The sequence below is a fragment of the Salvelinus fontinalis genome, chromosome 1 (genome assembly GCF_029448725.1).
Source record: "Salvelinus fontinalis isolate EN_2023a chromosome 1, ASM2944872v1, whole genome shotgun sequence".
Classification (NCBI taxonomy): Eukaryota; Metazoa; Chordata; class Actinopteri; order Salmoniformes; family Salmonidae; genus Salvelinus; species Salvelinus fontinalis.
In genome coordinates this window covers 29987288-29999029 of record NC_074665.1, presented here as the reverse complement: position 1 = coordinate 29999029, position 11742 = coordinate 29987288, and positions in this window count along the sequence as shown.

Sequence of the window (11742 nt, the reverse complement as noted above, 5' to 3'; positions counted from 1 at the left end):
CAATTATTACAAGGAAGTTGAGTTCTGTAGAGATCTCCATAGAAAATGAATTGTGACGCTATCACCAGGGGGAACTGGTGAATAAAATATTACTGATACTCTACCCCTTTAAGATATGCGATTAGGAATTGAAGTCTAGCATGCGGTTGTCTCTGAGGCCCATGTGTGAAATATATTTCAGTTTAGTAGAACCATTTACTATAGCCTGGAGTAAGTGAGAGTCGAATTAGGATCACAGTATCACCCACTGCTGTTTAACACACACTGAAAGGAGATAGAGAAGAATTTATATAGGCATATTCATACATATCACACCCGCTTTAGGATAACCTTATAGAAATTGGAAAACACATTACACGCAGACTATCTAAATGAAAAGCCGGAGCACCATGGCACGGTCAAAACAGAATGAGGAGATAGGAGCAGGGAAGCCTGTCACGCCTGTTGAATATATGCAAAATAAGTTTCCTGCTGTGGAATTTACATTCACTTTTAAGAAATCTCTGGACAGAGATGGCAGGAGAAAATAGGTATCCAATGGCTGGTTCATTCAACGGGACTAGGTTGGATTTAGTCAAGGAGATCATTCAGACAGGAAGAATGGACAAGGAGAAGGGGATAAAGAGAAGTGCCCTTGTATCAGACACTGTGATTGGAATGATGGTGGCCACTTATGCCCTATGGACAAGGAGGACAAGTTAATGACAGAGGACAGCCATGGCCAATGGGAAATCAGAACACTAACAGTTATTATTTCCCTCAGAATCAACAATGAAGGCGCCCGACTTCCCCTGCTCCAGTATGACTTCAATGATGGAAGAGAAGAGCCAATGGTTACTCTTAATGTTAACGGTCATGCCCTACCATTTCTGACAGACATTATAGCTCACTGTTCCTGTTTAGACAAACCAGACAAACCTGGACAAGTTGTTTGGGCTTCCCTGAGCAAATCATCATGAACAACAACAGGGACATCGGGACAGCCTAGGAATGTGTACTGGACAAAGAATTGTTTGATGAACCTCTGCTTGACTCTGACATGGTGCTGTTCGTTGATGGTTCTGCCTATGTAGAGCAAAGGACAGGGAGCAAAACGTGTAGGATTAGCTGTAGTAGATGTGGAAGGTGATATTGAGGTTATACGGCCCCTACCACACCATTTATCAGAGCAACAGACAGATTTATTAGCTGAACACAGCTTGTGAATTGGGGGAAGGGAAGGCCCTTACTTGCTCGTGGGGTTTAAGAGCAAGAGGGTTTACTAATACCACAGGCACACCTATTAAAAACAGACCTTATGTTGAACAGTTGATTGAAGCTATGTGAAAACCTAACACATTGGCTATTGTTAAGGTTGAGGCACACACGGGTCGGTGTGATTATGCCAGAATTGATAACAGCATAGCTGATGAGGTGGGCAAGACGGCTGTTTTCCGTTGTCACACACATACATTTTATTTTTTGTTGTTTGTATCATTTGAAACTACTGATCTTGAGAAAAAGCAGCAGGCTGATAATCTCAATCACCAAGTGTGGCGAGAGGGTGTGCTCTCTGTCCAAGGTCTGGCTTATGGCTACATCTTTTGTCTGGCATGCCCTGTTTACCATCAACCGTGATCTTTAAAATTTGCCGATTGGCTCACGGATTGAGCCATTCGTCAAAGGGGGGATTTAGGAAGAGGAGAAGATTTAGGAGGAGAAGATTTAGGCCCAATGTTTTTGCCAAAAGTTGAATCAGCACGTTAAAAAAATATACACTGCTCAAAAAAATAAAGGGAACACTTAAACAACACAATGTAACTCCAAGTCAATCACACTTCTGTGAAATCAAACTGTCCACTTAGGAAGCAACACTGATTGACTATAAATTTCACATGCTGTTGTGCAAATGGAATAGACAAAAGGTGGAAATTATAGGCAATTAGCAAGACACCCCAAAAAAGGAGTGATTCTGCAGGTGGTGACCACAGACCACTTCTCAGTTCCTATGCTTCCTGGCTGATGTTTTGGTCACTTTTGAATGCTGGCGGTGCTCTCACTCTAGTGGTAGCATGAGACGGAGTCTACAACCCACACAAGTGGCTCAGGTAGTGCAGTTCATCCAGGATGGCACATCAATGCGAGCTGTGGCAAAAAGGTTTGCTGTGACTGTCAGCGTAGTGTCCAGAGCATGGAGGCGCTACCAGGAGACAGGCCAGTACATCAGAAGACGTGGAGGAGGCCGTAGGAGGGCAACAACCCAGCAGCAGGACCGCTACCTCCGCCTTTGTGCAAGGAGGAGCACTGCCAGAGCCCTGCAAAATGACCTCCAGCAGGCCACAAATGTGCAGGCCAGAAGAACCAACAGAGGGTTCAGCCACAGAACCTGAAGAGTCATCAGATGTCGAGGACACCATCATACACACACACTATGGTTGTGAAACAAGAAAAACGCAACCATGGAAAAACACATGCAGGGTATTTATTGCTCTCCAAATCCTACTCGTTCCCTTTGTAGACGGGGATGTGGAGAATAATAAATGGGTGAAAGCAGTGACATACATGGGATTACAGGAGAAGGGGAACACATCTGGCACACGGATAATGATTTTCCAGAAACCCACCTCCACAGCCTTTCCGTGGGGAACCCAGGCAGTACCAATTGGAAAGAATGATTTGGGATGTGGATTACTCCATTTTAAGGAACAATACCAGGGTTCGACAAAGAAACAGGAATTATACTATTCTGATGTTGGTCACTAGGGTGAAGGAAGCAGCATGGGAAGGTGGATTATCCAATAAGACAATAGGTAATAGTTAAGATGCAGCTAAAAAATGTAAGGAGGGTGGGTCCATTGAGACTAAATGGCCAAGGTGGAAGAAGGTTCCTAGCGTACAAACAGGTACAATTTCCCAGCTGATTATATGCATAGGACCTCCAAAAGTACAATGGAGTATCTGACGGGTAGTAGATGATGTGTTGAAAGGGTTAAAACCCACAATACCACAATACCTCAAGGATTAAAACCCACAATACCTCCACACTCCCTGTTTGTATCTGCAACTCAGGGAATGTGGATGTAGGAAACACCACTAATTGCCTGTCTTACACAGGCCTAAAAATGGATACCAGTAGTTTTGATGTACTGGATGGTCAACAATTGATAACTAGGATAAATATGTCAAACATAGGCAAAGGCATGGGGACACCTCCGGATCATCTCTGGAGCTGTGGGGGTAATGGCTACATTTCCTTTCGAATAGGATGGAAAGGGTGTTGTTATCTGGGAAAAACTAAACTGACAGCAGCAACATTACATGCTTCTGAGCTGCTGAACAGTTCTTTGCAAATTAGTTTCAGATTGAATGGCAGAGCTAAAAAAGCATAGGCTCAAAATAACGATGTGCTGTGTCAGGTAGAGATGGCAGCCCTAGGAATCTTCTCAGGTGCAGGAGTTGTACTAAAGGGTAAGGGGATTAACAATTTGACATATTCCATGCAGGCCTTTACTAATTTGATAGTACAGGGTTTTACTCAGTTGTCACAAAATGTGCAGAATAGGTAGGCAGTCGTGACCAGAGACGAAATGGCACATATTGGCTAAAGACAGAGGTGCCTACAGGTCCTTGGAATAGACGATGGGGATTACTGTGTCATGTTGCTTCCTGACTCCTTTGACAACATGGCAGCTATTATTAGTACCTGGCTAAATTAGGTTGTCCTCTGGGAAAAGCTGACAACACCATCTTTGACCAAATTAGACACTGGGTGTATTTTCACGTGATGGGTAAGGTAATGATGTTTATGTCTGCCATGATTGTTCCACTTCTGGTAGGACTACTGTGCTTTGCTGTTGCTTTCTGTATAATAAAGTGCTTGGCTAAAAAGACTGTTGAACAATTGGGGATTTGGGGTGGTCACAAGAAGGGAGCAAACTTACTTCATGTGGTAGAAGGAGGAATGTGAGTATAGACACTCACCCCCCACATTCCAGGAACCTCAGGAGTTGTTTCTCCCTTTAGCAGGCCATCCCTGGGATCAAATGGATCCAGGGGATTGCCAAATCTGCTTGATTTCAGAGGAGAATATTATGATTGATGGTGTGAGACTGGGTGAGTCTCAAAGGGGGGAATGGTGGGGTCAAATTGGGGTCATGATAGGGGCTGCACCAAATGTTTGATGTATTATAATAATTGATTATGCTTATGTTGTATTAATAGAAGGGGAGGGGCTATGGGACCCCTCTTCCTCTACATTTATAGGGTCCTAGACTACAGATTGACAATATATATATATATATATATATTCATTAAAATGTTTTATAATTGTTCCACTCTTTTCTAAGTCTCTGCCTCTTATAAAGAAATGGTCTGAGAAATGTGTGAATTATTACATGGGGTCTGTGAGAAAGCACTTCAAAGATAAACATAGAGTCTTGCAGGGGAGTAGAAGAGATAAGAGGCTAGTCAGACATTCCTCTATAAATCAACTTGGGGGAGTGGACATTTACTGCTGAGGCCTTAGAAAACACTGGAACTATTGTATCACTTGCAAGTTTGTGTAGCTGTGTATGCATGGGCTTGGTCTGATGAGTAGCAGGTAATGACATATGCAATGACATCACTATCGGGCTTAATAAAATAACTTGGGACTTTTCCTATGGGGCAGAACTCATGAGAGACATCAGTTGTATGTGTGATGTTTGATCTTTGACTCCTGTCTACAGCTGTATTTTGATTAAAATTGTTATGATTTATAAGTGCACATTTTGAGTGTTCCTTATTTGTTAAGTAAATAAAACGGAGCACAGACAAACGGAACCAACTAATGCACAAAGCAGATGTCCTAACCGACTTATAGTCAAAACTATAGTTGGTTAACAAGACATTTGTTGAGTGGTTGAAAAACGAGTTTTAATGACTCCAACCTAAGCGCATGTAAACTTCCGACTTCAACTGTATCCCACTGGGTTTAGAGTGCTTATTTGCAGTAGAGAATTGTCTGATAAAAGCTATAAGTAAGAAACAGGGAGTTTAAAACGTTTTTTAAAGTATCCCTAATTAGTGTATTTGCTTTTCCAGATCCTTACCAAATAATCTCATGAACTAATCATCTATATTCATATTACTATTCAACTAATCATCACCTGCAGATGAGCCAGGTGTGGTGGAGGTTTCTGAGGAGCCAGGTCCTATTTCAAAGACCTTCCATGATGCCCAAACACAGCGGTCAGACCCAGCGATGGAGGACCACACTTACTCCAAAGGACCTATCATCACATGTGGCATGACAACTGCACCAGCCCCTGAGAGGTCACTGTCTTTTGCAGATGTTACATTGAAAGATGATGCAGACTGTCTGCTGCACACAGGGATTCCACTATTGCTTACAAGGTTTTGCCCCCACATCATCAACAATTCCCGGTTGTAGACCAAAATTCCGTTGACACTAATGAAACTTCGACAGAACTTTGTTATAGCTGATTTAGCAGGACGCTTCGAAAGGTCACCCGGTCAGGTCAGTAAAACATTGAAATTCATTACTGAGCACACCAAGGATCTCATTCCAATGCTGCCTCGTGAGACGATAAAGGCAACTATGCCACAGGTTTTTCAGGATAATTTTTCAAACACAACTTGTGTTATTGACTGCACAGAAAGTGTTTTGCAGAAGTCTAAACATCTGGACTCACAAACTGAATCTTAGTCACTACTATGCCAGTAATACTGTAACATATCTAGTTCATTTCAGAGGCTTATGGTGGGAAATGTAGCGATAGGTTCATAACACAGAACTCAGGGTTTCTCGACCATTTGCGTGCTGGAGATGAGGTGATGGGGGACCCAGGCTTCACAATTAGGGACTTGCTAAAGGAACGGAATGTGCGCTTGGTCTGACCAGCATTTACACGCAAGCAATGCCAGTTGACAAATGAGCAGGTCTCTCGCACACGACGCATTGCTAATGTCCGTATTCACGTGGAACGAGCAATAAGGCGTCTTAAGGTGTCCAAGATTCTCTCTCAAACTGTGGCTATTAGTTTGGTCCCTAAAATTGACAACATACTTCAAATGTGTGCAGCTCTTGTAAGTCTGAGAAGAGAGCTTATTTCTAGGACACAATGTCGCACACAATCAACATGGCTAAAAGGACGCACTGATCGTTTATGTATTCCAAAAATGTACATCACTTTACTCTATTAATGAACTGCAAAACATTGTCAGCATTTGTAACATTTTTTTTCCCCAACTGTTAGCTGTGTTTGTTTTAAATCATTGTTTTGTCAGCTCGCACAACTGCCTGTACCAACTTGCCTATTTTAACTGGTTCTGACCTATGAAAAATGGACTTTGTCCTATGAAAAATAAACTGGTGAGAGATCATTACACTGTGTTTGTGTAGGTATATCTCTCAATCAATTGATTATCTAATATATTAGTATATTGTGTATTATTTAATATATACATTTATTAAAACAGTACTTCATGAAGTAAGTGCACACTCAAACGAATTGAATTGTGTATGCCCAGCATATTTAATCTACTGCTCACTCCCATTTACTTAAAGAGCTCCAGGTACTTTGGGCAGAGATGTATCTTCTTGTCAGCCATATCATCAGCCAACCTGGGTAGCATGTGTAAAAAGTAGAACCTCTGCAGCTGTTGCATCTGTGTGGTCCTTATCAAATGGAATGTCCACTCTATGTGTTCGCTTGGTGTCCAGACGACCAGCATGCAGCTGTGTAGGCCCGGGCACGTCATGGTCACTTGTCTGAACGAAGGAATAAGAAAGCACATTGCCACAACATTCTGATTAGTATGAGGTTACAATACAATGTTCAATACTTGTAATACTATAGCTAATCATCTCTTTTCTTGAAAAAAAATGTACCCACGTAAAGGTAGTATCCATCTTTTCCATTGGGACTAATTAGGTACTGTCCATCATCCAAGCTTTTGATGTCACCATTTGGTTGACTCAGAGACGTGGAACTCTTGAAAGGGCACTTGATCTTAAGGAGCTGTGTTGCATCAAGGATCCCATCTGGGCTGGCTCCCAATCAAGAATAGTCAGGGTGCGCCACCAGGCCTCTGTTCTCCACAACATGCCCTCTGCTCTCCAGGAGTGTGATGACATTGACCTCAAAGCACTTTGCCATGCTTTGTTGCTGTATTGCTAGTGAAGGTTGGGTACAAATGCTCATTTACACATTTTCTGGGATCTGTGTAGTTTTGTTTGGGGACTCGTTTCGCTGTGCTGGCTGTTAGACACAGCTTCCTAGCATCATGGCATAGCTGTGAAGCGCTTTGGATCTTTGTTTCTTCCATCAATGTAGCTGTTTGTACGGGGAATAATTTGATGTAAGTCTCATAAAACACCGTGCACTTCCTACAGTGTAGTGCTGTGTTCAGTGTGACACAGTTTATTTGTGTGGGCTGAATCATGTTGACTTGGGCCTGCTATTGCTGCTGCTGTCTACATCTGCTCTGTAACTTAGCTGAAGAAGACCATTTGTCTGGAGCCGAAATAGTGGAGCCATTACCGAGGAGTTGATGTGGCTTGTGAACTCTCCACGGTTCCTAAAAAGTCAGGGGGAGGTTGTTGAATCGTCCTGTGACGACGTTGATGGGCCTGGATGTGTGTGGTGGGGTCTGTGGTGTTTAATGTGTTTCACCTGAGTTCCACTTCCTTGCCTGACTGCACTCTCAACCTACATTGAAGAAAATATTTTTAGTTATCTAACCCAGTGTTTCCCAAACCTCTCCTGGAGTACCCGTTGTCCTGCACTTTCGTGTCATTTTTGGTCGTTACTTTACTGACCTTCCACAGAATTGCTGCAGCATGACTAAAAGAGCGTCCTGGCCCTGCAATACATGAGCGACCCGCTGTCTGTATGACACCTGTCGTTGATGCTAGTACCCAAGCCTTGTGATGAGATGCGTGCAGGCTCTGACTCAGCTCTATGTCTGCTTTTAGGTAGACAAGGTCATCTCTAACATCCTTCAATAACAGCCGACCGACTTTGTTACTGTTTAGGTATTGGTATGCCTCCAAACATTTTAAGTTGCTCAGCACCTTACCATTGCAAGCTACGGATTCAACAAAGTAAGTAAATATGCTACTGTACGAGGCCACTTCTTCACGTCTGCTTCACCAAACCGTCAATTACGGAGGGTAAAGGTGGGCTAATATTACCCTTTTTGACTCTCGTCAGGTTGTGTTCCCACATCATTATAAGTTTGGCAAGCTCTTCATGAATGAATGAAGAAACCGTTTGTTTACTTCGAACCAGAAATATCGCCCATATCGAATGAGGATCGTAGATTGGACAAGCCATGGAGCCATGATCCAATGAGAGGCAGGCAGAAGAAGGCTCTCAGATGTGAGGTGAAACCATGACGACCATGGCTGCTGGGTTCCAGGAAACGTAATTTATCCACAATCCCTCCATAATTACTGTTAAAAGGCCACATCTCTGTGGAGTGGGCCCAGCTGGTCTTTACCATCTCCCAGCTGAGTTCAGACCACCTGATATGTCCCGACTATTTCCTGGTTTAATTTTTGAATGGGCATCAAGCTTATCTCATCAAATTCATGAAAACGTGGTTATTTAAGATGCAGTACCAGTCAAAAGTTTGGACACACCTACTCATTCAAGGGTTTTTCTTTATTTTTACAATTACCTACATTGCACTACAATAGTGAAGACATCAAAACTATAAAACAACACATATGGAATCATGAAGTAACCAAAAAAGTGTTAAACAAATCAAAATATATTTTTTATCTGAGATTCTTTAAAGTAGCCACCCTTTGCCTTGATGACAGCTTTGCACACTCTTGGCATTCTCTCAACCAGCTTCATTAATTAGTCACCTGGAATACATTTCAATTAAAAGATGTGCCTTGTTAAAAGTTAATTTGTGGAATTTCTTTCATTCTTAATGCGTTTGAGCCAATCAGCTGTGTTGTGACAAGGTATGGGTGGTATACAGAAGATAGCCCTATTTGGTAAAATACCAAGTCCGTATTATGTCAGGAACAGCTCAAATAAGCAAAGAGAAACAACCGTCCACCATTACTTTAACCTCTTAAATGTAATGGCAAAATTTTTATTTTCGCCTAAATAGAAGTACCCAAAATTAACTGTTATTCATGTGTAATGGTATATTTGGAAAGAAAACATCTGGGAGATTGAGGGAAATAATCAGAAGATATATAGGAGTTACATAGTTCATAATACACAAGATCAAGCACACTGTAACGGCTTGTGCTCTCCTCATCCTCAGATGAGGTGAGGAGAGAAGGATCCTCAGACCAAAACGCAGGCTTTGGGAAATAAGCCATCTTTTATTTGATAACGATGATGGCAAAACACGAAACGAAACAAAACACTTTAACAAGCTTACAAAATAACAAAACGACGTTGACGCAACCTGAACATAAACTTACATAACTAAACATAAACTTACGTACAGGAAAACAGACGACATCGAAACGAAACAAACAAACGCTACAGTCCTATGTGGTACGAACATACATACAGACACAGGAGACAATCACCCACAAACAAACAGTGAGAATGCCCTACCTAAATATGACTCTTGATTAGAGGAAAACGCAAACCACCTGCCTCTAATCAAGAGCCATACCAGGCAAACCAAAACCAACATAGAAACAGATAACATAGACTGCCCACCCAAAACACATGCCCTGACCATAAACACATAAAAACAACATAAAACAGGTCAGGACTGTTACAGTACCCCCCCCTCAAGGTGCGCACGCCGGGCGCACCAGCACAAAGTCCAGGGGAGGGTCCGGGTGGGCAGTTGACCACGGTGGTGGTTCCGGCTCAGGACGCTGTCCCCATACCACCATAGTCACTCCCCTCTTCTGTCTACCCCTTCTAATGACCACCCTAACACTACCCTCCCCTAAATAAACGGCCAGCACCGGAACAAGGGGCAGCACCGGGACAAGGGGCAGCACCGGGACAAGGGGTAGCACCGGGACAAGGGGCAGCACCGGAACAAGGGGCAGCACCAGGATAAGGACCAGCACCGGAATAAAGGGCAGCACCGGGACAAGGGGCAGCACCGGGACAAGGGGCAGCACCGGGACAAGGGGCAGCACCGGGACAAGGGGCAGCACCGGGACAAGGGGCAGCACCGGGACAAGGGGCAGCACCGGGACAAGGGGCAACACCGGGACAAGGGGCAGATCCCGGCTGAAGGACTCTGGCAGGTCCTGTTTGGACGGCTCTGGCAGGTCCTGGCTGGACGGCTCTGGCAGGTCCATGCAGGCTGACGGCTCTCGACACTCATGGCAGACTGACGGCTCTCTACGCTCATGGCAGGCTGACGGCTCTCGACGCTCATGGCAGGCTGACGGCTCTCGACGCTCATGGCAGGCTGACGGCTCTCGACGCTCATGGCAGGCTGACGGCTCTCGACGCTCATGGCAGGCTGACGGCACTGGCTGCTCATGGCTCTCTGACGGCTCTGGCTGCTCATGGCTCTCTGACGGCTCTGGCTGCTCATGGCTCTCTGACGGCTCTGGCTGCTCATGGCTCTCTGACGGCTCTGGCTGCTCATGGCTCTCTGACGGCTCTGGCTGCTCATGGCTCTCTGACGGCTCTGGCTGCTCATGGCTCTCTGACGGCTCTGGCTGCTCATGGCTCTCTGGCGGCTCTGGCTGCTCATGGCTCGCTGGCGGCTCTGGCAGATCCTGTCTGGTTGGCGGCTCTGGCAGATCCTGTCTGGTTGGCGGCTCTGGCAGATCCTGTCTGGTTGGCGGCTCTGGCAGATCCTGTCTGGTTGGCGGCTCTGGCAGATCCTGTCTGGTTGGCGGCTCTGGCAGATCCTGTCTGGCTGACGGCTCTAGCGGCTCCTGTCTGGCTGACGGCTCTAGCGGCTCCTGTCTGGCGGATGGCTCTGTAGGCTCATGGCAGACGGGCGGCTTTGCAGGCTCATGGCAGACGGGCGGCTTTGCAGGCTCCTGGCAGACGGATGACTCAGATGGCGCTGGGGAGACGGATGGCTCAGATGGCGCTGGGGAGACGGATGGCTCAGATGGCGCTGGGGAGACGGATGGCTCAGATGGCGCTGGGGAGACGGATGGCTCAGATGGCGCTGGGGAGACGGATGGCTCAGATGGCGCTGGTGAGACGGATGGCTCAGATGGCGCTGGTGAGACGGATGGCTCTGGCCGGATACGGCGCACTGTAGACCTGGTGCGTGGTGCCGGAACTGGAGGCACCGGGCTAAGGATAAGCACCTTCCTACTAGTGCGGGGAGCAGGAACAGGGCACACTGTATTCTCAAAGCCTACTCTATCCCTGATGCGTGGTACCGGCACTGGTGACACCGGGCTGAGGACAAGCACATCAGGATTAGTAGGGGGAGAAGATACAGTGTGTTTAGGGCTCTGGAGACGCACTGGTAGCTTAGTGCGTGGTGCCGGAACTGGAGGCACCGGGCTAGATACACGCACTACAGGGAGAGTGCGTGGAGGAGGAACAGGGCTCAGGATACGCACTGGTAGCCTAGTGCATAGTGTAGACACTGTAGGTACTAGGCTGGGGCGGGGAGGTAGTGCCGGAAATACCGGACCGTGGAGGCGTACTGGCACTCTTGAGCATTGAACCTGCCCAACCTTACCTGGTTGAATGCTCCCGGTTGCCCGACCAGTGCGGGGAGGTGGAATAACCCGCACCGGCCTATGTAGGCGAACCGGGGAAACCATGCGTAAGGCAGGTG